At 47.2% G+C, this 24,117-nt stretch overlaps 1 protein-coding gene across 6 annotated transcripts in view; it reads left to right on the forward strand.

Moving 5' to 3' along the window:
• The first annotated feature begins 3,950 nt into the window (after positions 1-3,950).
• THRB (thyroid hormone receptor beta) overlaps positions 3,951-24,117 on the forward strand; it is a 182,574-nt gene continuing 162,407 nt past the window's right edge. For 4 of the 6 annotated variants that reach the window (XM_068152282.1, XM_068152288.1, XM_068152279.1 and 1 more), the window contains exon 1: positions 4,218-4,303. The gene's annotated coding sequence lies outside the window, so the exon portion shown is untranslated. Of the gene's footprint in view, positions 4,094-4,217; positions 4,304-13,491; positions 13,551-24,117 lie in introns of those variants that run through there. The other 2 variants (XM_068152280.1, XM_068152281.1) reach the window with 2 other exon arrangements.

The following is a 24,117-nucleotide window of genomic DNA, read 5'->3' on the forward strand; positions in this document are numbered from 1 at the left end:
CCTTTTTGAGTAAAAGAGCTTTTGCAATAAAAATGAGAATATGGACAAATTCCTGCTTAGTCAATGCAGGAGGGTAAGACTTGTTTTCCCCAGCACTGTGCTGTTGCAATTTAGAAAGACAGATATTGAAACTGACTTTTTGTGATACCTTAATCTGGCTGGTTTTCTTCCAGTTCAGATTTTTTTTCCCCCTTCATTTGGTTTTGTGGACTGAGCACTGATGTCCTGTGACATATACCTCCCTGCATAACTTGAAACAAATTCCTGCTATGGTTTTGCATGGAAGATCAAAATGTATATGAACTATGGAGGTTAGATGGTGCCTCTATGTTTGTTTCTCTCTGATTTCCTTCTGGTTATTTTTCTTTCCTGTTCACCTCATCTTTGATTCATTTCTCTTCTGTTCTCACACATCCACTGTGCTTCCTCTCTAATTCTGACAGCAGGATGGAATTGGATCTCTGTGTAAAGACAAAGTGCTCTTATTACATTAGGTTATGGTAAGGTTCCCCAGAAATCTTGAAGCAGACATATATTCCACTGTATGGTAAAATGGAAAGCAAAGAGGGAAAGTATTAAACATTATATGGTATTAGCAGTTTACTATCAATTGTATGCAGGAAGTAAGAGGTTTGCCCCAGACAAAGACTGGAGCATGCTGGCCAAATACCTTCAGTTAACACCAGAATGCTTTGAAGTCTTTAGAGAAAATTTGCCACAGCTATCATTAATAACAAATGGAAGTTAATCTAAAGTTATTGTACTCACGTACTGGTTAGTAGTTTTATGTATGTATTAGTATTATGTATGTATGTATGTATGTATGTATGTATGTATTTTCTGTGGTTGAGAGGAATCCACGCAGGATGAGCTCCTGCTGTGCTGGTAGTCTCAGAAATGAAAAAGAATATCTATACTGCCTGATTTCCACATGCCTCATGAGGCTTGTAAAGCAAAATAGTTTGGGTTCTTTTTGTCTGCCAAAAGGTGAGGTGCTTATTTAATCAGCAGACTCCAGAGTTATCTTCAACTACTGACATTGTGTGCTGCTTTACCATGACTGCCTTTGTCTTCAACTGCTATTTCCCCATGCAGTTTCAGAGGACTGAGGCAGCAAGAAGCCAGAGAAATTACAAATAATAAGAAAACGTGCATGTTGTAGAAGCCCTTTCTTCAGAAAGTGATTAGGGGCTCCTCTGTCCACCAGAGAAGGCGTACTAGGTGGTCAAGGGACTCAGCTGCTTCCTTAGCTCCTTTCATTGCCTGTACTGTCTGCCTGCTTGTCTGTAGACAAATTACTAATGCTTCTCCTCAAAACCCAACAGATGACACATGTAATACTTCTGAGAAAAACAAAGTATTTGCATCTGAGCTGATTTTACCAAGCAACCATTCTGAAATCAAAGATCCATAGGGGAAGAAGAGTCAAAAAGAAACAGTAAGAAGGAAATCTGCCAGTTGATGGCAGATACAGGGTGCCCATTACTATTGGAAAGCCTAGCTCAATTGAAGTTCTCCCCTGCTTGCCTATCCCCAAGGTATGAAAGCCAGACAAAAATACTTAGGAGAAGGAAATGTAACTTGAGAGCAATATAGCATAAAAAGCTGAAATCCAGCAGGGTACCAAGTCACTTCTGTGTGTTTAAAACACAAAAGGAAAAAACACTGTTTAATTGGCAAGACCCTTAGGCCCTGAAATATGTACAGAAGGCTCACAGTCCTTGACTGCCTAAAGCTGGGATCCTCTGCTCCACTGGTGTCCACATCAGGCACTGGACCTGGGCGACTTAAGTGCAACACCTTGACTTGTTACCAAAGTGCTCTTGGACTCTTCCACTTCTGTTCTACTGCACACAAGGGACTTACAGTCCATGTGCAGTATCATCTTCTGGCCAAGCAGGTGGAGGGAAGACTGTGGTCATGTGAGGACCCAGAACCATCTGTCTGCCTGGTAAAATGAAAAGTAGATGGCCGGGGAGCACTTTGAGATGCTCTGATGTCTCTCTTCCACATGATGCAGGGAGTCTGCCTCAAAAGGTACTATGAAACCATACCTCTCTAGTGTCCACAGGTATTTGCTGTTGCTGTCAGCGAATGACATTTCAAAATGGTTTCATATGATGGTGATGATTACAGATTGCAAGGCTCCCCTTGTCACCATCACATGGCTTTGTGTCCCTGCATTTTAGTCATTTCAGAGCAGTGCATCACCACCCTGCTGGCTCATGCTCTGCTCTGTTTAGCAGCACATATTTATGACATGAGGAGTGAAGAATGAAGTTTAACTCATGTCCTTAACTAACCCGTGAGGGATTAACTGCCTACTGCATTCTTTTACTAAGTATTAATCACTTAACATTATTTCCATTTTCTTTGCAAAGTCTCTTGCTTCCGTGGGATATGAGCACACAGCTTGGGCTGGAAACTGCAGCCTTCGGGGGGCTGCTGCTAGCATTAGCCACACCACTGCAGCCCGACGAGGGACTTGTGTTTGTTTCTGAGGGAGGGGAAAACTAGATGTTGCTGGGTTCCAGCTCAGCTGTCAAGGTTCACTCTTGCTTCACAAACCTGTCTCCCTGGCTGTGGTAGAGTTAAAAAAAATAATTACCAATTTTTCAAAGGATCACCCACATACACATGGTATGAGAGCTCTTTTCTTTGTTGGTTTCATTTTATTTGTACATGACTCACTCTTGGCAAAATGAGTGAGCCTCATGAGCCTGTAAAAACTCTGTTTGAATTAAATGATTTGCATTAAATGATTTATAACTGCGAGAAGGGTTTAATATTCCTGTGATTCCTTAAGGAAAAACAAACCGATCTGATTCTTTCAAGTAGCTGTTGCTTTCGTGCCTCTTACTCTGGGCGCCATCTTGCAAGCCGATAGCTGTTAATGAGACTCTGGGCACTTCTTCCTTGTTTGCCCTGCCTCATGAATTACAGATGGACGTGGGGATGTATTGTCATCCTTTTCCCAGCATGTCCTTCCCAGTGTGACTGAAGGCCAGGGAACGCACAGCCTCCCAAACCTGCCTGGCTTACTACGAGCAAGAAGCAGCATTTGCTGGGCCAAGGTGCAGCAATTGTGCTCCGAAACTCAGTTTCCCCAGGTTCTGTAGGCCACAGACCTGTCAGCCTTCATTTTCCAGTCAGAGTGGGTGTGGGTGTGGGTTGCAGACCACCTCATCCCTGCTGACTCCTGGATGGGCCGACTGCCTGCCTGCCTGAACTCCCACGTAGACCTGGGGCCAGGCTACTTCGCCAAAGCCAGCGAGCGGGGAAAGGCGGAGTCCTCACTGTGCGTCCCTGCGGACGGGACCTCCATCCACCTGCAGCCAGCAGGGCTGCCAGCGCCCCCGCGGCGGAGGCGTCGCTGCCTGCCGGTGCACACACCAGACCCTCTCTGGGCAAGGCAGGCGGTGATCAGCGGGACCGCCGGGCAAGGCGCAGGAGGGGAGATGGAAAAGCCCTTTGACTGTGTGTTTGCACGCAGCCGCCTCTGGCCTGGGTGCCCGCTTACCGGGGCTGAGGCACAGCCTCCGTGCCTGCGGCAGAGCTGTTAACAAACCCGCTGCCTTCAGCCTGTGCCCACGGGGCAGCCCTCTTCCTCTGCCCATGCCCGTCACTGTCAGGGCGATCCCCCGCCGCTTGTTCTGGCCTTACCGCCGCGGGATTTTATTTTCGGTGCCATACAAGCGCCGAGGGTGTGCCTGCAGCGGCTCCCCCCCACCGCCCGCAGCCCCGACCCCACACCTCACCGCCCGGGCCCCCGGCGAGAAGGGGTTGACTCGGCAGCGCCCCGGGGCCCGCCCTGCCCGGGTGCCGCCCGAGCGACCAGGGGATCCCGGCTGGGGATCCCGGCTGGGGATCCCGGGCGCCTGCGGGCGCCGGCCCCGGCGGCGCTACAAGTGGCCGCCGGGGGCGACTTCGGCTCCACCGCGGCTTCCCTCCGCCCCGCGCCCGCCTCCCGGCGACCCTCTCCGCTGCGCGGAGGAGCTGTGGGGCGCGTTGCGTAACGCTCCGTTCCGCTGTGCCGCGCGTCGCTCGGGGCGCCGCGGAGGCGCGGAGGCGAGGCGGGTCGCCGCGGCCGGAGGTGAGCGGCGGCGGAGCGGGAGGGGCCGGGGGGGCGCAGCGCGGCGTGTGCGCGGCCCCGCGGGAGGAGGCGGCGCAGGCGGGGGGAATCCAGGTCACGTCCGCAGCCAGACGGCGGCTGGCGGGAGGGACGCGGCGAGAGGTATCGCGCCGCGCCCGGGCGGGCGGCGAGGGGCGCAGGGCAGGCGTGCCGCTCCGCTCCGCTCCGCCGGTAAGTCACCCGGCCTCCCCCTCGGTGTGGGAGGAGGACAGCGCGTCCCGGCCGCAGGCGTGGGCGGGCGCTGTGGCGGCGGGCAGGGGGTGCCGGCAGCGCAGGTTGGCGTCCCGGGCCGCTTCGGGGGCGCGCCGCGCTGCCCACCTCCGTGGCCGTTCCCCCGCCCGTGGGGCTGCGGGGCGAGCGCGGGGGAGGCAAGCCGCTCACTATATTTAGCCGTCACCGGCGGGGAGAGCGATGGCAGCGACCGACAAACGCTGCCGGAGAGGGAGATTCGCCGGCCCGTCGGGGCGCCGCCCGCAGCATCCGGGGGCGGCAAGGGGCAAACGTTGGCCCGGCAGGGAGGGGATGGGATCGGATCCCCGGCACCAGCGTTATTCGTCACGGCGGGCGTCGGAGGTGGAGGGGGGCGGTGGCGGTGAGCGTGTCTGACGGCGTTTCCTTATTTATGTTCGCAGCATAGGTGGTATTTCTCCTATAAAAGTTTATCCGTTGAAGTTTTTTACTACTTTCTAAAGCAACAGAAATCCATGAAGCTGAAAAAGCCGAACGTGTTAATTGTTAACTAAATATAGAAAGCAAAGGTTCGAAAGCTGCTGAGGGTGGATTGATCAGGCAGCCTGTGGGCCAGAAGGTAAAGGGAAAATTTGCAGCCGTAAGAAGCCATTTGCCGGTAGGAATGGTCGCACCTGTTCCGCTGAGTGGCAGGAGCCCGACAGATGCCCGGACCCCAGAAACCTTTTTTGCACTCCTGTGGTCCAGGTGCTGGAAAGAACGAGACACGTTAACATTGTGCAATAAATACCGGCCCTGACTCAGGAGGGAGAAGGAGACTTTTTTCCCTGCAGTGTGTTTTATTCTGTTAGCACAAACTTCATACGTTCAAGCAGAGCCGTCTGCTAGCTTTAGTCATATATTTAGCTTTTATTTACCAAATGTAGGCTACTGTAAATATGTTTGCATAATTGATAGTGTGGATCCTTTTAGAAAGTGGTTTGTTTTCCTTTTACAGTTCAGTGCTACTTGTGTGTTGAGACAATTTACCAGATTTCCTGGTTTCTGTTTTCCCAGCTCCAACTTCTGAATAAACGCTTGGAAAAAAACAACCAACACAATCCAGAGTAAAGGGTTTGCTCTTTGTAAGACATTTCTGTAGTAAAAAGGTAATTTTCAGGAGACTTTTATCATAATCAGTGCAATTAAATTAGTTAGCAGTATTGCCTCACAGTAAGCAACTTGAGTTCTTTCTCTTACTTTGGACTGTAAATAATACCACTATTGAAACGTGTAGCCCTTTTAAAAGTGAAGAAGCCTGACTCTGGCACTGGGAGGAATAACCTTTCATTTTCTCACAGAACAGCTGTTCAAAGTGCCATGGTGACAAAAGTTTCACAGATCTAGATTTGCTGCTTCCTCACAAGAGGGTTTTTTTCCTACTAAGTGGCTCAAAATCGCTCTTCATCTTAGTCCCAGGACCCTTAAATTAGTCTCACCCTTCCTTCACTTTACTTGAATTGGTGGCCTTTGGAGGGGCTGCTATGTAGCTGGTATGTTCCATTGTTACTGGCTAATGATGGAATAATCTAGTCCTGACGTACCCCTTGTGAAACCAAAGGCATTGCTGTTGGAGTGTCCCAAGGAAATTTAAATGTCTTGTGGCTCCATTTTGGAAGAGGGAGAATTTAGCTGTGGCTTGTATCAGCTTTTAACTATGTGGACTCTTGGTGCTCAGAGATGAAAGGTTTCAAACCAAGTCTGTTCGAGGCAGTGGAAAATCTCCCACTGATTTTTAGTGGATTTAGCTCAAGTCTTGTGTAAGCTAGCGTTGAGCACATCATGGCTACTCCAAGTTGTTCAGTGCTTTTGAAATTCCTTGCATAGCCAAGTCATTACATAAAGTCAACTTTATTGTGCTGTCTTCTTCTCCTATGTGGGAATGTTCTTCTGCTGAGTTGAAAGTGCTGCTGCTTTTTTTTATTCACCCTTTCATATGCTACAGCCTGAATTTTATGATCTGAGCATTTCCTGTTACATGAGCCCAAGATGTATGCTTGCTATAAATTCCCCCCAAAGTGGAGGATCTTGGAAAGAGTGGATCTGGTTGTGCTGAAGGCTGCTTACGCTGCAGACTGCTTCCTTCAGGTGTTTGTCAAAAGGTTGATGGTATTGGGACATCGGAAGTTACAAGGAGTGCTTTCTCTGATGTGTGTTGCTTCCCTTTTTCAGGATATGGCTGTTTTCTCCCTTTCTTTTTTCCTTTCTTTCCTTCTTTTTTTTTTTCCCTCCCCCATTCCCTCCCCCCGCTTTTTTCCTTTTTCTTTCTCAAAGGTGAGGGGAAGAAAGTTCTCAGTGATAACAGATGCTGATGTTCCACAAAGAGGCATGCAAAAGAACGCCTACCAGGAGGCATAGATCCTCTTCTAGCTTCTCCGTTGTTGACGATGGGCAGGACTTTTCTCTTGGCTGGATTTTTACATATACCCAAGACAAAAAGTAGGAAGAAAAGGGAAGTTTGTCAGAGCTTATTGTCTAGTGTAGCCTGTCTTGAAATTTGATTCTGCTTGGAAGGGAATCAAGAGATGAAACCTTGAAAAAATGCACCTGATTTGAGGCAGGACATCCCCCAGCAAGAATCTCATTTGCTGCTGGAAGAGTGAGACCAGGAATTTTGGCCCCTTGGAAAAGGAAATTCTGGAGCTCATTATCTCTCCTCCATCATATTCTGGTTTAGTGATTGGGGGTTTGCTTGCTACTAAAAGTTGCAGAGGGCAAAAGCAGCATGGATGTGAAAGAAGTTCATGTAAATAGCCTGAGAGGTTGGAAGTCATGAGAAGGACGGTAGGACAATTTCTATGAGCCTGTGTGCCTGGGATTTTCTTCTAGGCTTGGGAAGTGCTCATTCCTCCAGCCAAACTAATTTACTCTTCAGTTGGAGGCGGCTGTCATGACGGAAGGCAGAGCCGTGCCCCAACACACAGGGTAGCAATTCGTGTGCTGGGTTTCCAAAGCCTATCAGAATGTGGTGTCTGGAGAAAGGGAGGCGGTACTTCTGGGGCACCGTCTGCATACCTGCAGGGAACACGACAGCACATCCATGCCTTGGCTTCTAGGGAGTAGGGTCAGTGTCTGAAGTTTTGAAATTCCTGGCACACAGGGTCAGAGGAGCAGTCAGGAAAGATTTTCTTAATATTCCCACTGGTTGTTTTTGTTCCCTCTCTATGCATTTCAGACATGGATGTGGTCTGCAGTCCTGGATCCTCTGCTGCATGACCTCACCTAAATAAATTACTAACTAAAAATTACCTACAGACTGTTCTGCAGCTCTTTAGCTTTGGGACAGTAGAATTTGCTAAGTCACAAAGGTGCTGTCCTTCTAGCTGCTTAACTGAGATGAGGCCTTCAAGTGGTTTGAGGGAATCTGTCCTGGAAAACGCAGTAGTGATCTGATACTCCAGGGGGCTGTTTGGGTTCATTTAGCCCGTCAAGGAAGTTGAATAAGAGTAATTCACACGGCCATTGGTGTGGCAGTGCTGCTGCTGAGCGTTTTGAACTTGGCAGTGTGCAATGGAGAAATGCTCTCTCTTCTCAGGGCTGAGCGTGGGGTTTACCGGCGTCACAGGGATGACTAAATAAGCAATGCATGCGCTGAGAGCCTCTGTTGGGAAAATCAAGGGCAGACCATAAATAAAATCTCTGTGTAAAGCTTTCTAAATTGTGTTTCTGCAGTTATTTACTCGGTTGTGTGAGTTCTAAGAGGACATTTTGAATAAAAGGAGTCTTGCTGAAGTTGTTTTCTCTTGTTTAATTCACAGCACGTGAAAGAGATCATTCCCGTTAGTCATCACAACCATTTCGCTTTAAACATGGTTGTGGCGAGGGGACAGTGCGAGTAAAAAGATGGGTTGGAAAAGTCAGTTCTGTTGTTAAGTTTTCCTGTTCATGGTCGAACTGCCAGTGTGCATGTAACAGCCTACAGCTAGACAGAGTGCACACAAACAAAGTGCCTTTTAGATACATGAAAATGAAACTTTATGCTCAATGCTGAATGCTTTTGGTCATGGAAATTCTCATCGTATTCTGACCTGTTGTAGCTCATTGGAAAAGGACCAAAGAGACAAAAAAGGACCAAAGCAGTTTAAAAGAAAAGTAAGGAGTATATCCTCAAGTCTCCTAAATACACAGAATTGTAATATTTTTTAGTGATGAACTAAACCAGCAAATACTCTTATGTTATAATTAGATTGTACCCATGGAAGCAGTGTGATCACTCTGAACCGCAGAGCTGTTCTGTGTCCTCCGGTGAACCTAGCCTGATAAATTAGGGTCCTGTTTTACATTGGAACAAATAAAGGACTGATTGTCAAGCTGCCTAATGGTGAGGTAGAAAACAGGGCAAGAAGATCAATGTCTCTTGAAGTGAATTTCAAGTCTAAATGTAAGTTCTTCCTGCAGTGGATGCAGAAGGAGTGCAGTTGCTACGTGTAGAATGAGATTGCTGATACGTTTGCATACACGATGCAGGCATTTTTCAGCCTGGATAGAAGAGCTTTAGTTCTGTTCACTTGCTAAATATTTTTGCCTGTTCTAACACTGATGTTTGAATGTGTTCTGGATTGCTTCATGGAAGTTTGGTGGGAATGAACTGTAAGCCACAGAGGTACAGCAACAACATTGTTTGGCTCTGGGATATGCTTTGGGACAGATGTGGTGATAGGATAAAAGAGTTCTTTGAGACAAAGTGTTAAGTGTTTGTCAGCTGAATAAGTGGTCGGGTCACTGTCCAGTCTCTCAGTAGCTGACTTCTTAGTGACACACGTGTATGAGCCATTTAAAAAACATTTACAAGAGCAGTACCATTCTGTGGGTGAGAGTAGCTGGGTTTGTCGCTGTTGCAAGCCAGCTTCCTTGAGTGGTCTCATGTTTGTCTACTTCCCTACAAAGTCCTTGAACTCAAGGCTTTTTACTTTCTCATGCTTCATGGATTTTCAGACCTTCACATCCTCTTTCTTGCTCCTTGGCCTCCTTTAGTGTCCTATCAACTGTGTTCCTCCCACCCAAGTTATTTCCCTTGACTCAGCTATGCCAGCTACATGCCATGTGCTCCAGCCAAGCTGTACTTCAGCAGCTACGGAGTGCTGCTGCTGCTGCTTCTTGTTTTTTTTACCTGTAGAGAGAATGAGCACTAACACATGGAAGATATTGCTTCCTTAGCATTGTTTTTCCCTTTGGCCTTTAGCACAGTCCTGTAATTCCTGGGCCATTTGCCTACCTCCCTGCAACTCTTCACGTGCAGGATTGCCTTCATGTGACATCATGCCACCTGCTTTCTAGCTTTACATGAAAATTCTTGCAGGTCCATGGTTTATTAACTTACTCCTTGGTTTTTTGTTTGTTTGTTTGAATAGTTCAAACTTTTTTCTTTTTTAATGGGATATGGAAGGGTAAAAAATGGAGGGGTGTGCAGAGTGCTTCAAAGCCTAATTGGGAGCTGTATCATCTCTGTATAAGGCTTAGGATGACTTTGTTCATGGCTTCAGCAAAAGGAAGGGATTCTGTCGAGCCATCTTTGAATTCAGACACCTTACTGTCCTGCATTTATTTTCCTAAACCAGGGAGATTCTGTACAGGTGTGTCTACTTAGATCTGGAATATACATGCCCATGCTTATACACATTAAACCAGTATTAGCCTAGGAAATACTTCTGCCAAATTTTAATTCTAAGGCTACACGAAATGTTATAGTTTTATTTCTACAAATACAGATAAAGTTATGTCTGGAACACAGAGTACTTCCTGAGCAGTGGGCTGCATTCAGAGCAGTGTGTCCAGCAGATCCAGGAAGGTTCTCCTCCCTCACTACTCTGACCGGCTGAGACCTCACCTGGAGTATTGCATCCAATTCTGGGCTTCCCATTTCAGGAGGGCCAGGGATCTGCTGGAGAGACTCCAAGGGAAGGCTACAAGGATGCTGAAGGGACTGGAGCACTGCCTGATGAGGAGAGGCTGAGAGCCCTGGGAATGTGTAGTCTGGAGAGGAGAAGCCTGAGAGGGGATTTAATCAATGTTTCTAAATCTCTGAGGGCTGGGGGTCAGGAGGGAGGGGACAGGCTCTGCTCAGTTGCACCCTGGGATAGGACAAGGGGCAATGGATAGAAACTCCAGCACAGGAGGTTGCACCTCAAGATGAGGAGGAACTTCTGCACTGTGAGGGTCCCAGAGCCCTGGAGCAGGCTGCCCAGAGAGGTTGTGGAGTCTCCTTCTCTGGAGCCTTTCCAGCCCCATCTGGATGGATTCCTGTGTGACCTGTGCTGGATTCTGTGGTCCTGCTCTGGCAGGGGGGTTGGACACGGTGTCTGGAAGTCCCTTCCAACCCTGTGATCCAGTGTTGAACACTGTGTATTTTATGTTGTTCCCATTTCACTGATGTGACTTACTGAAGTGATTTGATTTATTGAAGTGCTTTATTTGACCAGAATAAAACAGCTAAGTTGGGCCAGAGAATTTGGGTCAACTGTTCAGCTGCATGACTCGCTGATTAGTAAGGTTGTAAGGTGAAGCATGAAGGAAAAGAAATACCAGAGTTAAGGTTGATTATGCAGCCTCAATTGACATATTTTTGAGTACATGCAGATAAACTAAGGTTTAGAATCCACAAATTGTACTGTTTCACTTCACAAGGTGCTTAGTGTTATGCAGTAGTGCTTGTGTTTGAATACTAGAGTTCCTCTTAACGGTATTTGAAACAATGAAAGTTCCCAACATCAAATCCTGGGCAGTGCAGCTGGTTCTGTAGAATGGGGGGAGCATGTGGTCTTGCTGAATTGCACACATGGAATGGCAATTTGTTACTGGGTACTGCAAATTTTGAGTGAAAAATCTTTTAGCTCCACACCATGAAGATGTCTAATCCACATACCTAGCACCATTCACCTGTTGTAAACTGTTCCCTGCTCTTTCTTATTCTTGGCCAGAAATGGGATGGGACACTACGGATATTTGCTTTCCTTGAAGAGTCTTGTGTGTGGAGGTTGCATCCTCAACCCCATTTCCTCACAGGAGGTTCTGTTTGTTGCCCCACCTGCTGCATCTAATCAGTCATAGAATCATAGAATCGACCAGGTTGGAAAAGATTGCAGAGATCATCCTGTCCAACCTAATACCTAACCCCTCCTGACAACTCAGCCATGGCTCCAAGTGCCACATCCAGTCCTTCTTTGAACACCTCCAGTGATGGTGACTCCACCACCTCCCTGGGCAGCACCAGAACAAGAGGACACAGTCTCAAGCTGTGCCAGGGGAGGTTCAGACTCGAGGTGAGGAGGAAGTTCTTCACCGAGCGAGTCATTCGGCATTGGAATGGGTTGCCCAGGGAGGTGGTTGAGTCATCGACCCTGGAGGCGTTCAAGGGGAGATTGGACGTGGCACTTGGTGCCATGGTCTAGTCATGGGGTCTGCGGTGTCAGGTTGGACTCGATGATCCTCGAGGTCCTTTCCAACCTAAGTGATACTGTGTGATACTGTGTGTGTGTGATCCCAATGGCCAGTTGCTCTTTCTGTGAAGAACTTTCTCCTCACCTCCAGCCTAAACTTCCTTTGCACAGCTTGAGCCTGTGTCCTCTTGTTCTGTTGGTGGTTGCCTGGGAGAAGAGGCCAAGCCCCACCTGTCTACAACCTCCTTTCAGGTAGTTGCAGAGAGCAATAAGGTCTCCCCTGAGCCTCCTCCAGGCCAAGCAACCCCTCAGCCTCTCCTCATAGGGCTTGTGCTCGAGACCCCTTCCCAGCCCCATTGCCCTTCTCTGGACACATTCAAGTATTTCAATGTCCTTCGTAAACTGCAGAGCCCAGAACTGGACATTGAAGGCAGGTGCCCTTCTCCTGCTGTTGGCAGAGTGAGTTGCAGTGTCCCTAGTACCCTCTTGGTTTTCTAAACACCATAATAACTTCTGTGGAGCATAAATAAACTTGGGCAAACTCCACTCCTCTCTTTCCCCTTTCTTACTAGATTTTCATGGGGGCAGCAGGACTCATTCTTGTCATAAAGGCCCTGCTTGCCACATCACAGGTCCTGTTCCAAGGAATAGAACTCAAGTAGATTGAAGAGAGTCTAAAATCTTGCATATAGGAAAGCAAATCACATTTCCTTAGCAGCTTCTGCAGGAAGAGCAAGATCACTGTGACTGCTTGAACACCGACAGAGACGTGGTCCTAGGCAGCTGCTCCAGGTGACCTTGCTTGGGCAGGGCATTGGACTGGACAGTCTGCAGAGGTGCTTTCCATTCTCAGCCATTCTGTGACTGAAACTCTGAAAAAGTCTGTCTTGAGGTGGGCAGTCTGATATGGGGAATTGCAGTGCACTTGGCTTGAGATAGGTTTGTTTAATGGGAAGTGCAGAGCAAACTTTAAGCTGGTCTGCCAGGCTTGCCCACAATAAATTCAGGGGAGTCAATACAAATATGGATTCATGCCAAAATAACAGAGAGCAAATCTTACCACTTCTGTCTACACAAACAATTTAAGCTGCTCTGTGACTTTAGAAGTGCCCTAAATGTGTTTTCCGTGCACACATCAAAGTTGTGAGCTTACTTCAAAATTAGAAGCAGAATTTGTGCTCTTCCTGTTGCACCTAAGGGGCCAATGCTCAGGATCACTGCCTTTGAGCCTGTAGAAAGAGGTATGAAGGCATGAAAAGTAGCCTGGGTTTGGCTGCCATTTAGGAGTTGTTTTCTGATCATGCCTTGCTCATAGGAATGTAAGTGTAAAGAGCCCCATTTACATAGGCAAGCTATTCTGTCAACCCTTGTCCTCTCTTCCTTGACCTTTGCTGCCCAGTTTGGCTCTCAGAGCTCTTCTAGATTTTCTTTGGTTCTATCTCCCTAACAAAACCCCAACTTCTGAAAGTAAGAAAGCAGTTGAGCTGCTGCCACAAAAACTGAACTCTTCCCTTCCCCATTACTGCTACTCCTGAAGCAGCCCTGTGGCCTGTGTGGACACTGGCTGGCAGCCAAGGCCTGTACTAGACATCTCCTTACCTTTACTCATAACTCAAACTTACCCACACTGTCAGCTGAAAATTCATGCCTGTAATGTAAGTCCATGTCAATTTAGCCTGTGTTTTGCAACAGGCTACTGGTTTTTTCTAAAAGCTTTCTATTTCTCAATGTTTTCTACATATTTTATTTCCTCAGCTCATGAGAACCAGCAGAAAATCCTGTCAGCAGCTCACCTTAGAGACAGAAGGCAAAGGGTAGGTGGATTGCTGCCGGGATGTTGCTCACTGTCCACGCAAGCATAACAGGCAGGAAGATGGAAAGCCTGGAGTCCCACTGGTGAAGTTCAGCTCCAAGCCAAATGGGAGCTTTAGCTGAGTCCCTTCAAAACATAGCTGTAGTCCTTTTTGGCAGCCATTAATTCAGTCTGCAGCTGAATTAATTACTTCATGGTGCCAGGAAGATACTTAAAGGCAGACCTTTGCCCCTCCTAAGTCCAGATTTACAAGACTGAATCAACAGTCTTAACTTCCCCCCCCCCCCCAATGCTTTGTTGCTGATGTTTTGTTCTTGGTGCATCATGCCTAATCTTGTCAAGATCTCTTTAGGTCTTGTTCCTTCAGATAGTTTTGGATGAGTGGAACATCCCATGCTTTGGCAGTGATCTCCTGGACTCGGTGAAAGTCATTTGTGATCATGGACAGCTGAAAGCAGTAAATGCATTGTGTGCCCTGCACAGTTGTCAGCCAATCTGTGTTTGGAAAATGAGAGTAGTGCAGTATTACTGTAATCTGATCTTGAAAAGCTTGAAACAATTTGCACATTAGGGTTGTGAAAACCTGAGCATTATTTTCTCTTTTCTTCTCCTTAGGAGAACACCTATTTAAACCCAGAAAGAGTGCTAGGCTGGAGGAACTGGAGGGACTGAACCTGGCAGATGCTACAAGGCATGGGATAGAATAGGACTAAGCTTTACCTGTGGCTTTATGGAGGTTAACAGCTGCAACCTCTGTTAGGAGATCCAAATTTCACAACACTTGGGTGATGGTGTAACACGAAGAAGGGTGTGGGCAAAACTACAGAGCAACACATGAGTAACTGGAGACCTCACCTGTTTTCCCATCTGCAGAGCAGGGCTAAGTGGGGAAGCAGATGGGCAGCTCAGAAGTTCCAGTTGAAATGCTTACTTCTGCTGAGTTTGTCTGTATTGAGGATAATCTTTGGGGATTCATGTTTGTTGTGTGCTTTCTGTATTTATGGACAGATGATTTTTGAGTCAGAAGAAATGGTGCCTGGTGTTACTCCTTTTGTGTGTACATACTGTTATCAGCATAGCAAATCTGAGCTGCTAGGTTACAGCCAGCAGATGCCATCGGTCTTTGTGATACATTGCTGTAATTTACTTGGATGTGTTTTCTCCAACACTGTTTTTAGCAGGGAACAAGCTGCCTCTTTCATAGTATCAGAGATGGAATGACTGTCACATTGGTGAGTATCAGCGGCAGATTATGACCTTATATAGTGCCCAGAAGTAATACATGATACATGGACCTGATGGAGTAGGTCCAGAGGAGGGTCATGAGATTAATCAAGAGGTTGGAACAGCTCTGCTGTGAGGACAGGCTGAGGGAGCTGGAGCTGTTCAGCCTAGAGAAGACTAGGCTCCAGGGAGACCTAATAGCAGCCTGCCAGTACCTGAAGGGGGCTACAGGAAGGATGGAGAGAGACTGTTGGCAAAGGCCTGCAGGGACAGGATGAGGGCAGTGGCTCCAAACTACAGAAAAGCAGATTCAGATTGGATATTAGTAACAAGTACTTCACTATGAGGGTGGGAACACCAGAATAGGCTGCCCAGAGAGGTGTTTGAGGCCCCATCCCTAGAGATATTCAAGGTGAGGCTGGAGGAGGCCCTGGGCAGCCTGTTCTAGCTGGGGATGCCCTGCTGAGTGCAGGGAGGTCAGACTGGATGAGCTTTGGAGGTCCCTTCCAGCCCAGCCCATTCTGTGATTCTATGTCAAAAAGAAAAAGTTCTGATTCCAAGCATGGCTACTGAAATTCAGCAAACACTATGTTTGCTAAATATGTATCTTCCAGCAGTATTGGAAATGGGGGGGGGTGTTTGTGAGCGAGACTCCAGAATGAAACTTACTGTGAGGCTGCCTTCAGTGGTTATTGCTGCTAGAGAGATGAGAATGACAAAAATGAAGATAGCTTACATGTTCTCCAAAGATCAGCACTTTGTCAACCAAATTCCCTGCTTACAGTGTCTTTTTCAGATGGACATTTTATATGCAGTACTAAATTTGGGATCAGTACAGCCATCTGCATCTGTGTATGTGGCAAGCCTAATATCTTGATTTCGGGATTACCTTCTTGCCATGCTTCATTTGGCCATCTCACTTATTTTTTCTTTCCTGATGTACTGCAGAATCTCATGGGTGACTTTTGTTTTATTTCTTGATTCCTGACACCTTGACAGAAAAACTTAGCAAAAAGTTTGTGAGAACTCAGTATCAGTTAGCTGGTGGTATTCATGTTTAAAGCAATGAATACTCTTCTCTCTTGAATCCAAGCTAATGTTTTCTACTCAATGTTACATAATTCAGCAAATATAACAAAACCTACTGAATTAAGATACTGTACTCTTTTTGTCTCTCAATGTGCAGCACAGCACATATTTTGTCTTGAACATACTGTAGGTTAAGAGCTGAACTTCTCTTAGTAAATGCATTATTTGGGTGCAGAGTTAGATTCAGGCAAACCTCATGAAGTTCAGTAAGGACAAGTGCAGGGTCCTGCATCTGGGGAGGAATAACAGCAGGCACCAGGGCAGGTTAGAGGCTGCCCTGCTGGAAAGCAGCTCCCCAGAGAAAGACCTTGGAGTGCTGGTAGGCAGCAAGTTCTGCATGGGACAGCACTGTGCCCTTGAGCCAATGGGATCCTGGGGTGCACCAAGGAAAGTGTGGCCAGCAGGGCTAGGGAGGTTCTTCTCCCCCTCTGCTCTGCCCTGCTGAGACCACACCTGCAATGCTGTGTCCAGTTCTGGGCTCCCCAGCTCAAGAGAGACAGAGACCAAGCGGATGCTTAGGGGACTTGAGCATCTCCCCTGTGAAGAGAGACTGAGAGCCCTGGGGCTGTTTAGTCTGTAGAAGAGAAGGCTGAGAGTGGAGCTGATCAATGCCTATCATTATCTGAGGAGTGGGTGTCAAGTGGAGGGGGCCAAGCTCTTCTCAGTGGTGCACAGTAATAAGCCAAGGAGCACCAAGTACAAGCTGGAATATAGAAGACTGCAGCTCAGCTTGAGGGGAAACTTCTTTCCAGTGAGGGTGACAGAGGCCTGGAGCCCTAACTAATGCTTTTGACATAGTTGAACTCTGATGTCGACCATGTACATCATTAGAAGAAAAAGAGGAAAATACATTGTCATGTTTCCTATTTTTAGTGTAATTTCTTTTTCTTAAACATTCACAATAGTATAGAGGAAAATAAGCCAAAATAGGATTCTCTAGTGTGTGGCATAAACAATCTTGTAAATGCTATATGACATTTCAGATTGTATTTAGTTTTGCTTTTAAGTGTTAGACTGGCATTGAAGTGCCCTGCAGGGGTCTTCATTCTATATGAAGTGCTCTGATTGCACCCATCTGCTCTTTCTTTTTTTCCCTTCTTTATTGCAATATTTTAGGTTGTAAGGATTGTTGGGGAAGCAGTGCCATGTTTCCTATCATGACCATTGGCAGCCATAGCTACTGGGTGCTTTTTCACTGATCTTAACAGTTGTCTAAAAAATGAGAAGTGCTTCCTAAAATTGCAGGATATGTGCAGATGTCACCTTGATCCAGCAGTCTAAGTGCCTGCAAGTTGAGAAACTTGTGGGATAGGTTGTATGGGGGAGGACACACCAGGGTTGGAGGCATAGGGACACCTTCATCCTGTTGCCATGCAGCATGCTGGGACACAGCAGCACCGTCACAGTCTCACAGAGATGAGCCAAGGGCTCCTGCGGTAGTAACGGCCAGCGAGGAAGCATCAGCACGTGCAGGGCTCACTGCTAGGCTGGTGGCCAGGGAGGTGGCCAGATGGCAAGAGTGAAACCTAGTGGAGTAAATCCCTCACTGAAATGCTTCTAGGCCAATGCACGGAGCATGGGGAGTGAGCAGGAGGAGCTGGAGATCTGCATTAGGCTGCATGGCTATGATGTAATTGAAATCACCGAAACATGGTGGGACAGCTCCCCTGGCTGGAGTGTTGTCCTGGATGGCTGTGTACTGCTCGGGAAGGACAGACCAGCAAGGTGAGGTGGTGGTGGGACTATGTGCTAGAGCAGCTGGAATGTGGCGAGTTCTATCTGGGGGGAGGTAGAACAGGTTGAAAGCTTGTGGGTGAGGAGAGGCTGAGAGCCCTGGGGCTGTTTAGTCTGGAGAAGAGAAGGCTGAGAGGGATCTGATCAATGTCTATAAATATCTGAGGGCTGGGGGTCAAGAGGGAGGGGACAGGCTCTGCTCAGCTGCAGCCTGGGATAGGGCAAGGGGCAATGGATAGAAACTCCAGCACAGGAGGTTCCACCTCAACATGAGGAGGAACTTCCCTGTGAGGGTCCCAGAGCACTGGCAGAGGCTGCCCAGGGAGGTTGTGGAGTCTCTTTCTCTGGAGCCTTTCCAGCCCCATCTGGATGTGTTCCTGTATGACCTGTGCTGGATTCCATGGTCCTGCTCTGGCAGGGGGCTTGGACTTGATGACCTCCGGAGGTCCCTTCCAGCCTCTAAGATCCTGTGAGCCTGTGATCCTTTCTGTGGTTGGCCATCTCACTAGGTGTTTTGTTCTTCTTAAGACATGCTATTACATTATTACAACTGTGTGCTATTTTGAGTCATAAACTTCTAAAATCTCAAAAAACTGAACTCTGAATGGGGGTTGTAGATTGGTCAAAACCTGACAGATTACTTCAAGATCAGTGTGCGGGGGAAGAAAGTGGGAAAAGCAGCCCTGCCTCCATGTCAGAGCTACGGGGTTTGTTTTGTGTTTCCCTGGTTACTTGGTATCCCAGCCACACAGCACTCCACAAATACCTGGTGTCCATACCCAGCCTAGAACAGAGGTATCATGATAAAACTTCAGTGGTTTGCTCAGCTTCCCCAAGAAATAGAACGTGGCTGTTTAATCCTCATGACATTTTCAGCTATATTTTGGCTTCCTTCATTTCAGAACATAACATGTCAAGTATGGGGCATTTTGGCTAACTTTTGGGCAGCATCTGTTTCAACCTGGATCATTTTCCAATACAGCAGTGTTGTTCCTCTGCTTTGGGGGCCATTGAGTGACAAATGAGGGCAGGAACCCTGCTGCCATATAGCAGTGAGATTCCAGACATGCAGAGAGCAGAGAATCTCAGAAGTCCTCCCAGAAGTCCTTCATTGCTGCATTGTCGAATCCCTTGCATTGCAGAGTCTGAGTGTCCTTAACAGCAGAAGTCCTGGAAGCCCTTAGCAGATGAAGTAGCTAATAGAAGTCCTCAGCATATCCCTAGCAGCATTCCTGCACCAGAGCCCTGTGCCAGAAGCAGCTAACTAACAGAAGCAGAAGTCCCTAGCAGCCCTAACCCCCCCAGCCTGTTCCTAACCCCAGTAACTCTTGCTCAGAGTGGCTGTTTCTGTACCCTGTTAGCAATCCCTTCAGCAGTAAACCCCAACCACATCTCTAAGCTAAAATCTTTTCCCAGTGAGAGGTGCCAGCATGTCCAGGAGGTGGCTTCTGCAGCATGTCCCAACCCAAGGGTGCCAAGGTGAGGCTGTGGTTCCTGGCACACCTGGAATGTGATTGTTTTGCTCTAGGCAGCTAAGGAATTGGTCAGCTGAGGAATCCTGCACTCTCCACAGGGTCAGCAGCTGCCCTCAGAGCAGTGGCTGCAACACAGCAGCATTTCAAAGCAAGCAGGCTTGGTGCATGGATTTTCCTGTCTTCACATAATACCTTACTGTCCTTAAATGTGGTTGTTCTTAATTTTGTTTGGGGTTTGGTTTATTTCGAGCCCCCAGTTAGTTCTGCGTTAGTCCTTACAATTAAACATTTCAGAAGGTTATATGATAAAGCACAGTTACAGTAGAGCGTGTTTATTGTCTTCAACTCTTGCTGTCAGTCCAGAACCACCACTCTCAGCTGCTTAAATATCACAAGAATCACTATCTTCAGAACTGTTGAAGAGAGGTCTCTGGGTGCCTGTGCAGAATGGATGGGAGCAGCCAGTTGCAGGCAGAGTTCTTACAGCTGAGTGCTGTTTTGCCTGGACTTGATAGCATATTTTTCATCATGTCATTCTGCTTTCATACTCCCCAGAGGAGCCAATGCTGAACTCAGATATGTAAGGTCCCATTAGAAACAAGCTGTAATTAGAAATAAGCTGTGATGAAGAAGATAGCCTTTCACTGTCAATGACTGTCTGGACATCAGTTCCCCAGCAGTAGATTCTCAAGGTTCTAGGTAGGTGTCTGATAACACAGAGTGAAAAACAACAGATTGTCTGAGTGTTACAGTAGATTTGCAGTGCTACTTTTCTGCCTGATTGCCAATATGTAGTATTTCAGTGGTCTGCATTGTTTCTAGGGGTAGTGCAGTAACCCACCAAGAACAGCAGAATTCCCCTCTCCCATTTGTTCTCTGTGTGTTTTAAGACTGCGTTACTTGTTTGCCTGTAGCTGGTGCTTTGCAGTCCTAGGAAAGCATCTTCCAAGACCTTCCAGCATACTTTCAACTGATGGTTATTTCCCATTGCTCTTCTAGTATTTCACACTTTATTAGGAAAAACACACATAAGCAATTCGATTTTCAGTGCTGTCTACCCATGTCAAAATTATTCTTTAACTCTCTGTGTTTGCTTTTTTAAGGCTATCATGACTCATTATTTACTCACGGCTAATCATCCTCAGTAAACAGTGCATCTTGTGAGAGCCAGTACAGAGCTCGTGTGTGTCACTTACAGAGAGAGCCATCAATTCAGAGTTCCTGCCAGCTGTCACTCTGACAGCTAGTACTGCCTCACAAAAGGCCAGAAGTACTCTTTGTGTTTAGAGGAAGTGGAGGGCTTGCGAATAGACCAGAATTCAGTGCTATATATGACTTCAGGGCTGCAGCAAAATACACACAGGCCTATAGCAGCACAGATTTCTGGTTTGTATCTGGTATCTTCCTGCTATGGTTGGTTGGTATTCTGTGCTTTTGCAATTAAGGAAAGCAAAAAAGCCATGGCATAAAATAACTTAATCCTCTCCCTTTTCTGTTATGAGGAGAAAAGATGCTTTGTCTCTATTACCAGTTACTTTCCTTAGAACGACATCCCAGGTTTTGATTTAGACTCATTCCCTGGCTATGTGATGACTCTCTCATTTTGTCTCCTGTTTTTAGAAGAAATGAAAAGGTTTAGCTCATGAATTTTTCATCTAGACTACAGACACAGTGTTCGGAGCCAAGTGCCGTCCTCGGTTTCAAAGTCAGTGTCGCTGGCTGGCTGTCTAGAGTCAATGGCAGCATTGTGAATGTATTTCAGCATGGGACTGAGACTTACATGTTTTATTTCTAGCATGCATGTGGGGGTAAAAATGAAGCAGATGATAGATAAACTGATTATAAAAATAGATAGGAAGTAGAGGTGCATTTTCCAGTACAACATGCTGCTGCCAGTACTGAAGCAGGAGTAAAACCATTACTCCCTGCCCCGCGGGTGCTGCACCCTGCCATGAAGGAGAACCGTGTTTTTAAATACCTAGTAACATCCTGAAAAACTGAAGTCAAAGCAGCAGTGCAGATCTTAATTAGTGAAACTGCCTTTCCTTCTTCAGTGCTGCCAGCCAGAAAGATCTGATGATGTTTTAAACTTGCCAAAACGAACTGTGTCTTTTCACTTCTGAGGATCTGTCTCTGAAACCAAAAGCAAGGGGAGGTGTCGTACAGCTTGGCGTGCCTTCATTGCCTGCCTCTAGACTGGTAACCTCCCTAGGAAGCTTGACTTTCAGGGCAGCCCTTACCTCTGTATTCTTTCAGCCTCCAAGATTTTCTGTACTTTGAAGTTAAAAATGAAGTTAAGCATTGACCAAGAATTTCAGAATCACCTGGTGGAAAGTCCTTCCCCTTCTGCCGCCTGATCCATGCAAAACTCTTCGCTGCTTATGGACCTCAAAATGCTTCTGTAGAAAAGAGCTGAGACTTTGTTAGTTCTGAATTGCCCTTTCTTGGGGTTTTTTGGTTTGTTTTGGAGAAATCTTTTTAGGAGTAGACATCCCAGTTCAGTGTTTGAAACTCTTTATTGCATTTTGACCTGGAAAAGACAAAACTGGGCAAATATAACTGGAGGGGGAAATGTTATTCGTGCTACTGTGATGTGAGGACCTCACCCGCAGTTGGGGTCTGCCAGGTAAACAGGAGATTCCTCTCAGCCATTCTAGCTTGAGACCAATCTGAAATAAAGAAGAAAGGAACCCAAAGAAAGCTAAATGGAAATACAGCCCTCCCCCCTGCTTCATTATTTTGTGTGCTGTAGTGAGGGAAAAAACGGCTTTGTGCTAACCCAGATGAAGGTTGTGTCTTCCCATTGTTCGTCTCTTTCAGCATGTGTTTTCTGAAGGAAATACAGGGCAGAACGTTGGCCACTGCTGGTTTGGGAGTTTTCTCCTGCCAGGGGGCAGAGGCAAGCTTCTCAGACTCAGTACAAAACATCAGTGGAAGGCAGAGAGCATTGTCTGGTAGAGGGTAGATGGTACATTTTATACTTGACATGCCAGCCACTGCTCCCTGCAGCAGCACTGTGAGGTTCCTGAGTGAGCTTGGTAGTGGTGGTGTGGATTTCTCTTCCCCTCTTGTAATGCTCTTCCAGACAGTCCTCGACCCTGTCATTGGGGAGCTCACAGGCAAGTTCCTGTGCTCTGCTTGCCTTCAGGAGGGAAGAGCTGGGCATTAGTACCACCTAAATAAGGCACCCCAGGGTGCTCTCAGTAAGCTAGCACAGCCGCTGCCCCTGCCTTACAGCCACTTTGGTGCTCCAGCAAGATGGAGGAGCACTTATTCATGTGGAGGAAGCTTTTTATCAGGCTCATGAGAAGGAGATTCCTGAGCAGCATCATGGGCTGCAGAGCTGGTTGAGTGGTGGACGTCTCTTTGCACCCACGGTAGCCTAGCGAGCGCTGCAGCGCGCTCTGCTTGTGTGCTGTATGCTCCTGCCTCAGACTGGGAAGGTCGTTAGGATTGCTGCTGGTAATCTCTCTGAAGGCATCGGAACAGGCCCTTTTCAGTGCCCTGTCAGGAGATGGTAGGTACCTGGAAGGGTCATTGTTCATTATGGGATGCACAGTGTGGGAAGGCAGGCAAGGCAGATCTTTAAAGAGAAATAATAAGCATGTTTGGCATCTGTACACGTTAAAGAGGCTCCTGTAAGACTCACTCTTCCAATGTTGCCTAATCAAAGACTTTGTATGTTGGTTTTGAAGGTTTGATTTCTTTTATGCTTTGCATCTCTCCTGGTTCTCAGATGTCCGGCTGATGGAGTCTTCTGATGCTGTGTGCTGTAGTCCAGCTGTGTGCCGTTCTGCAGCTATGTGCTGCATTTATAGCCCCTATGAACTTGTCTTGCAAAATCACTAGATGTTAATCACTCATGTCTTTGAGTGCTCAATCCCAAGTATGCAGACTTGTTGGCACTCAGAGGCCTTTATTTGCCTATTAAAATACATTGAAAACAAGGCAGCCTGTCAGAGCTGGCTGCCTTGAGAGGGCTGGAATTGATGCATCAGCTCTACTGAGTGGCAGCACTGGGCTGAAAAGCAGTGGGTAGATGGACAGAAAGATCAGGGAAGTGTTAACAAGTATTTTGGAGTCACAGAGTGATGTTTTACCACAGGTCTGTCATTACCTGGTTTGCTCTCTCTTTGGGCAGTTCTTGATCTCTGGGCTGCTGAATGTAATTGCAAACAACTCTTTTCAAGGACAATTGCTGCTATGAAGATAGTTCTCTCTGATGCCTGGGTTGCAAAACTAGTGAGGTCTTTACTCATCTCCTTGCTTTTTCACTTTTTTCCCTGACACGCAGAAAAAGAAGTGTTAGGGACCAAGAGTGGTACAGTGGGCTGCCTGTCCCTGCACCTTTTCTGTGTGGAATTTCTGAGATCTTTCTTTACCTAAAATGCATTCTGTGGAGAGTCAACCTTCTCAAAGAAGTTGTTGGGCATAGAATATGACCCATGCTAACTTAACAAATAGCATTTCCTATTGAAGCCTGTCTGAACTGATGTCTGCATGTGACATAAACACAGCGTGGACAAAAATAGGATGATACCAAACTGGGAGGCTTGGCTGAGACACCTGAAGGTGGCCATTCAGTGAGACTTGGACAGACTGAGAGCTGGGCAGAGAGGAACCTCATGAGGCTCAGCAAGGGTAAGTGCAGAGTCCTGCACCTGGGAAGGAAGAACAAACTGCAGCAGGACAGGCTGGGAGGGGATCTGCTGGAGAGCAGCGCTGTGGAGGAGGAGCTGGGAGTGCTGGTGGACAACAAGCTCTGCATGGGACAGCAATGTGCCCTGGTGGCCAAGAAGGCCAATGGGGTCCTGGCCTGCATTCAGAGCAGTGTGTCCAGCAGATCCAGGGGGGTTCTGCTCTGCTCTGCCCTGTTGAGACCTCACTTGGAATATTGCATCCAGTTTTGGGTTTCCCAGATCAGAAGGGACAGGGATCTGCTGGAGAGAGTTGAACAGAGGACTACAAGGATGGTTAAGCTTTATGAGGCTGAGAGCCCTGGGGCTGTTTAGTCTGGAGAAGAGAAGACTGAGAGGGGTTTTAATC

The sequence above is a fragment of the Melanerpes formicivorus genome, unplaced genomic scaffold, assembly GCF_026170545.1.
Source record: "Melanerpes formicivorus ecotype bairdi unplaced genomic scaffold, bMelFor1.0.p_v2 SCAF_23, whole genome shotgun sequence".
NCBI classification, from domain to species: Eukaryota; Metazoa; Chordata; class Aves; order Piciformes; family Picidae; genus Melanerpes; species Melanerpes formicivorus.